This window comes from Lynx canadensis, chromosome F2, assembly GCF_007474595.2.
Source record: "Lynx canadensis isolate LIC74 chromosome F2, mLynCan4.pri.v2, whole genome shotgun sequence".
NCBI classification, from domain to species: Eukaryota; Metazoa; Chordata; class Mammalia; order Carnivora; family Felidae; genus Lynx; species Lynx canadensis.
In genome coordinates, this window is record NC_044320.2 from 58,938,441 (window position 1) to 58,946,230 (window position 7,790).

A 7,790-nucleotide genomic window follows, 5' to 3' on the forward strand; every position below is an offset into this window, starting at 1 on the left:
ATACATATAAAACAGAGGATCTGAAGCAGACTCTGCTCTGACAGCAGAAAGCTCGATGTGGGCTCGATTGTGAGATCACGACCTGAGCCCAAGTTGGATGCTCAATACACTGAACCACCCAGGCACCTCAGATAATGTTATATTTTAAGAGAGAATAGTGTCAGATTTTTTAAATACCATATTTTTCTACACTATAAAAAAAGAAACCTTGAGAGACTGGTTCAATCCTGAGCAGGATTCTTGAGTTTAGAAGAGTGTGATGGTGCAAAGAAGTGTATTCAATTGACTGAAGAAATGAACAACAGGAAATGTTTAGGCTCAAATCCAAGGCAAGACATATTTCTTGATGTTGGAAAAGGGAAAATGAAGTACAAAGGCTCTCTGCCCTCAACAATGTTATATAAAGGAAGTTATGTTCTGAAAGTTATGTTCACGCTGGTGCCAAGCAGGAAGAGGTAGGTGTGTGTGTGTTGAGATGTGAAGAATGGCTGTTATCCACATGGCAGACAGGACGACTGAAGGAGGAATCAGAAGAATTCAAGACACGTTTCTCGCTTTGCCAAAGCAGCAGTCTAGCCAAGTTTACTCAAGATTTAATACTTTAAATTGGAGGTGAAACTGTAGCTTTAATTATACATTTGGAATATCTGAAAATTAAGATTGCCTGTAGTCATAAAAAGAACATCTGGAAAGGAATATGTAAGAAAAGCCATTACTTCTGCAAATCCCATAAGACAAATTCAATTTCTATTTTAAATTAATAGCTTATCTGTTAGTAACGATTCGGCTCACAGACCGTCTATTAACAAGATGAAACACTTCTCCCACATGTTGAACAAATTGCCTTCACTTTATCAAACCAGGTTTTCTGTTCCACTTCTGGCTTCTCAGAATTTGTTTAAAGTCTGCCCTTGGCTTGCTTTGTTAGACCAAGGGATAGGAATAGAATTAAAAGAATGCAAACACAAAGTAAATTAATTCCAAGTTATACAGTCCACTCTTTCACTGTTTCTGCCCCGTTTTACTATTCTATCTGCTTTTCCCTTTTCCTATCTTTTTTGAAAGACAACTCATGTTTGTGTCATTCTATTTTCATTTTAATATTGACATGTTTATAATTTAAACAGGGATTTAACTAAGAATGATTTCTGTTTTTTAAAAGCTATTTAATTTGGTAAATAATACCTTGCTATTGATCTTCAGTTTGTGGCATGATCCTGGCGTCCCTTACTACTGTGGCCATCTAAGGGAGAATATAATATCCTTAAACAGAAGTAGCTCTGTCTTGGCATTTCATGAATGCTCAGTAATTATGACTTACTGATTCTTAAGTCTACATGACTTTGGTTGCTTTCCATTGGCAATCAACACCATGAAAATGCCTGCAGAGAGCTTCCACAAACCTCTGGAAATGTATTTTATTCATTAAGTTTTACCTTCTCATCTGTTTTATAATAACATGGCAAATACCTTTGAGTGGTAATAAAAATGAACAACTTCAAATTATTATAGACATAATGATATCTAAAAAAGCATGTTAAAAAGAATTTTCTTTATTCATGTTTATTGACAAGTAACCTCAAGTAAGAAAGATAACCATTCACTAATTGTTTAGGCATATGCATTTACTAAGCTAAATTATTATTATTATCATTATTATTATTGCTGGTAAAATAATTGGCTATTTTATTTTTTTTCTTAAAAGATTTTATTTATTTATTTATTTATTTATTTATTTATTTATTCTCAAGTACAGTAACATACAGTGTAGTGTTGGCTTCAGTAGAATCCAGTGATTTATCTCTTATATATGATACCCCGTGCTCATCTGGAAAAGTGCCCTCCTTAATGCCCATCACCCATTTAACCCACTCCCCAGCCCCCCCATTAACCCTCAGTTTGTTCTCTGTATTTAATAGTCTCTTATGGTTTGCCTCCCTCTGTTTTTATCTTACTCTTTCCTTCCCTTCCCCTATGTTCATCTGTTAAGTTTATAAAATTCCACATATGAGTGAAATCATATGATATCTGTCTTTCTCTGCCTGACCTATTTCGCTTAGCATAAGACCCTCCAGTTCCATCCACGTTGTTGCAACTGGCAAGATTTCAATCCTTTTCATCGTAGTATTCCATTGTACCACATCTTTTTAAAAATGTTTTAATTTTATTTTTGAGAGAGAGACAGAGAGAGAGAGAGAGAGAGAGCGTGCGAGCATCAATGGGGAGGGCCAGGGCCAGAGAGAGAGAGGGAGACACAGAATCTAAAGCAGACTCTAGGCTCTGAGCTGTCTGCTGAGCCCAGCATGGGGCTGGAACCCACGAACCATGAGATCATGACCTGAGCCAAAGTTGCACACTTAACCAACTGAGCCACCTAGGCACCCATATATATATCACATCTTAATCCATTCATCAGTTGATGGACATGTGGGCTCTTTCCATAATTTGGCTGTTGTTGATAGTGCCTCTATAAACATTGGGGTGCATGTGCCAAATTATTTACAAGTCATTGTTAATTTTTAAAAATTAAAACTTCACTGTCTTAGAGAGTTTTATTCTAGGAAGATGCCACAATTTGGTTTGAGTTGGTCTGTTATCAAATATAAGAATGATATCTTTCATGACTATGAGAAAGTAGTGAAAGCCAAAGTTCATCTAATCTTCAGGTTTAACCACTGGAGATAACATCTCAAAATATAAAAGTGTTCAAGATATTAATTTCATTTTTATGTGCATTTAATTCAATATTACCAACTCAAAAGCTATCATGCCTGCTAACAACAACTAACAACATTGGTTCCATATTCTGAGATAATATTTCCACCTATTTTGCCAACTTAACTGAGACTATTTTCTTTTTCGTTCATAGCTATTTCTAGATTTCCAGTATAAGAAATAACCTTTGTTTCTGGACTGAAGTCTGATAGAATCATAGTTTAACCAGTAAAATCAAATAAAATGAAAAGAATAGAGGACTCAGTACACATAAACATTTTATGTAACCTTAGTTTTTATAGTCAAGGTATAACTTTTCTAAATAGAAGAATACATTTATAAATACAAATCAACTTTATTTTGTCTAAAAGTTGATTGGTTTAGAACTCTAGTCAATGCACCTTCCACTTTATTGAACTTCTAATGGAATTATTACAATGCTTTGGAGAAAATTTGAGAATTGGTCCTCCAGGCTGCATTAGATGAGGTTCTCAGGCATAGCTTGACAGAGTGATGTCCTTTTGGCTACTATCAGGATCAGACACACCTCACTTGCCACAGGTGCTCATAGTATAAAGGAAAGTGAAGGAAACGTCACTGGGGGAATGCAGTTTTTGATTACTTTAATGGGTAATTATCTGACTATAAAACTGGAACCATTGAGTTCCACTCTATCTAGGTGGAAGGTTTTCAGAGATATTCTAATTGTTTTTTACTGAGCCCAGTTTATGGGGATGAAAATTCCATAAATGTGTGAGTGTTTCAATTCCTTCCACAGCAAAGTCATATTCTTTTTAAATCCTGATCTCAAAGCAGGATAAAGTACATCGACATACACACTAGTTCTCCCAAGGACAGACCCTGAAGAAATGGAATGATTATAACTACAAATTCAGACAAGTTTGGAAATTTGAATTTTTGGGAAAGGTAAAAAACAGTTCCAGTATGGGGCGCCTGGGTGGCGCAGTCGGTTAAGCGTCCGACTTCAGCCAGGTCACGATCTCGCGGTCCGTGAGTTCGAGCCCCACGTCGGGGTCTGGGCTGATGGCTCAGAGCCTGGAGCCAGTTTCCGATTCTGTGTCTCCCTCTCTCTCTGCCCCTCCCCCGTTCATGCTCTGTCTCTCTCTGTCCCAAAAATAAATAAACGTTGAAAAAAAAATTAAAAAAAAAAAAAACAAAAAACAAAACAGTTCCAGTCATGGTCCAAAGGAGGTCACTTAAATGAGACCTTCTCTTCTGCTCAAGACACATACTAAAAAATTAAATATTGGGAAAAACAGTGCTTACTACCACATGGAGCAGCATGGTTGGCAAAGTTTGGTGGAATTTGTTTTAATAAGGAACTACTTCCAGTAGATTTTCTATTCTATCTCTCCACGTTCATATTTTTTTCTGGGGTTAAATCTATAAGTGAACACCATGATTATTTATTTGAAAGCTCAGCTGGATTACTGTAATGGTCTTTTCAAAGGATTTTAACACCCACTAGAGTGGTCAGCAAGTCGAGAATTGAACACTGAGTTGGCAAGGACTCTGTAGATAGCATCCCATGATGATTTCTGCACAATGGGAGTGAGGTTGCTAAAGATCTCTAAGTATGACCTGAAGGAAAAATAGCCAATGCTATCCATGTGTTTGGCTGCAGAGATTCTTGTTAGTTACATTCTATTAATAAAGTAATTTCTATCTGTCATTAAAAATGTCCACTGGTTGAGGTGTTAACTATTTGAACCAATAAGTCAGAACAAAATAAGCCAAGGCATATTTGGAAACTTGGTATATAACAGGTATGGCATTAAATAAAAAGTGGGACTGGATCACTCAATAAACGGTCCTATGAAAAATTGCTTTAATTGTGGAAACATGAAATTCTGTACTTGTCTCACATCACAAATAAAAACATTGTCAGTTTTATTAAAGACATTTGCGGGGTGGGGCTTGAAACGTGTAGGATAAATAGGTAGAATAGCTTTTTAATACTAGGTGAGTAAGGACTTTCGTAAACAAGTTAGAAAAATCACAATATCCAAAGGAAAATTTGACATACTTAATTATAATAAAAATTAATGGCTTTCGTATAATAAAAGAACCATTAAAAGATTTAAAAGGGATTAAAAGAAGACAATTGTAGCTTATATAACTGATAGATTTGCATACAGAATAAACAAAGAACCGCAAAATTTATTTTTTAGTGTTTATTTTGAGCGAACGAGAGAGAGAGAGAGAGAGAGAGAGAGAGAGAGAAAACACAAGTGGGGGAGGGGCAGGGAAAGAGGAGAAGAGACAATCCCATTCAGGCTCCAAGCTCAGTGTGGAGCCCATCGCAGGGCTCTATCCCATGACCAGCTGAGCCATTTAGGTGTCCCACACCTCAAAAATTATTAAGAAAAACATAAATGACTCAACCAGAGAAGATGACCTAAGAATAGAAGAAAATTGAACGGCTAATAAATTTATGAAATGTATTGTCCGTTAGTAATGAGGAAAATGCAAATTAAAATAATAAATACTATTTTAAATAATCATGTTAGCAATATCAATATTTGACAAGGATACAGAGAAAGAAGGTATCTTATACTAACATTATTGAAACTTACTGTATGCCAGAATCTCTGCTAAGCACATACCACTACTGATAAAAATTTAAATATGGGCAAATTATAAAACATGCAATATTATTCAGCCATAAAAAATGAAATCTTGCCATTTGCAGCAATGTGGAAGGAGCTAGAGTGTATTATGCTAAGTGAAATAAGTCAGTCAGAGAAAGACAAATACCATATGATTTTACTCATATGTGGAATTTAAGAAACAAAGAAGCAAAGAGAAAAAATAAAAAAAAATAAGAGAGAGAGAGACAAATCAAGAAATAGACTCTTAATTATAGAGAACAAATTGATAGTTACCAGAGGAGAGGTGGGTGGGGGATAGGTTTAATAGGTGACGGGGATTAAGGAGTGCACTTGTAGTGATGAGCACTGGGTGGTGTATGGAAGTGTTGATTCACTATGTTGTACACCTGAAACTAATATTACTCTGTATGTTAACTAACTGGAATTAAAATAAAAACTTAAAAAATTATAAAACATGCATGGGAATGATATACAACAGTTTAGGGTAGAGATTGTCTTTAGAATAATGACGGAGGAATGAAATCAGGGAATACAATTCCAAAGAAGGTAAGTCTTCATGTGTCTTTAGCTTTTAAGTGGAAAGAGACAGACAGAGACTGAGAGGAACAGAGATGGAGATCTGAGCCGAGAGGGTAGTTGTTAGGTGGTGTGACTTCTGCAGCCTCCTCACCTCTGTCCTTTGGCAGTCTCATCCCAGAACTCATGCACTTAGTATCTCTATAAATGTTCACAGTATGTTGAGGTAATTATTATTATTCCCCATGATTTACAATGAAACAGAAACTGGGAGATGTTTTATTTCATTTCATTAGTTTTTTTTTTTTTTTTTAATTTGAGAGAGAGAGTGAACAGGGGAGAGGAGCAGATGAGGAGAGAGAGAGAGAGAGAGAGAGAGAGAGAGAGAGAGAGAATCATAAGCTGACTCCATGCTCAGCACGGAGCCTGATGTGGGGCTTGTTCCCACAACTCTGGGATCGTGACCTGAACAGAAATCAAGAATAAAATCCTCAACTTACTGAGCCACCCAGGCACCCTGAAACTGGGAGATGTTAATTGACCTGCTCAAAGCTAGAACTGATTAAGGCATAATTAGAACCCAAATTTGATATGCAAAAAAAAAAAATGTCTGGCAAGGCATTCTACCAGCTATGACTACCACTGAGCCAGGGGACACACTGGTAGGCAGCATCTGTATTACAGAGGCAAGACTGTGGTGTGGAGTCCAGATAGGAGGTCCAGTCCAAGCTCTGACATCTAGGAGCAGGATGAATTCGGAAAAGTCACATAAGCTGTTGGAGGCGCTCTGAGACTTAGTTTTACTCATTTGTAAAGAATATCCAGTAACACCCACTGCAAGGAGTTGTAAGGGCCAAATGTGATGCTAAATATAATGTACTTTATCAATGCAAAGCAAGGGACAATTTCCTTTAGGAAATGAAACAATGTCTTCTGATTACGACTTAGCAACCCCCAATTTCCATTGCCTGGCACAGTGCTTGCACATAGTAAGCGTTCAATAAATAGTTGCTGATTGTGATGTTGACTCATCCCCATAGGAACCTAGAGGTCACCTAGAACTGGCAGCTCTCATACAAAGGAGTAAAGGGTCCCAGGCAGATATATATATAGGCTTGTTGCTAAAAGTCATTCAAGTGGAAAGGAAGTAGAAGCACACTGAGGTTGTCTTGTTGGGATCCCATTTGACTCCCAGAGACAGAGGAAAAAGCAGGACTAGGAAGATATGCATACCATACACTTATTTGCTTTCTTCCATACATACAAATTAGAATTCACAGCAAAATGCAAATGTAAAAAAGCCAACAAACCACACTAATATCACAAAATTAGAAAAGGAATATAATATACTTATCAGTTACCACATGAAATTCTTCTATAACGTATAATCTTTTAGTCTTTGGATGCATAGTCTTTGATTGCCTCTTCATATGACAACAGTCCTGTAATATTTTCTTTTCTCATTAAGATATAGCTGATATACAATATTACATTAGTTTCATGTCTTGTAATATTTTCTAAAGAGATAATAGAAATTTAGTCTTTCTTCCAGCATGGTTGATCAAAGAAGCCTTTTTTTAAATGTTTATTTATTTTTGAGAGAGAGAGAGAGAGACAGAGCATGAGTGGAGATGGGGCAGAGAGAGAGGGAGACATAGAATCCAAAGCAGGCTCCAGGCTCGGAGCTGTCAGCACAGAGCCTGTCGCAGGGCTCAGACTCGTGAACCACAAGATCATGGCCTGAGCCGAAGTCTGACGCTTAACCAACTGAGCTACCCAGACGCCCCACAAAGAAGCCATTTCTACTGCAGACAGCTGGTAATAACTTAGCTGTATCTAGAAGAGACTGTGGACCACATGAATATATTCTGCCTATTCTAAACTAGATGGATAACTGCCCGACTCAACTCCTATTTTCCCAACAAT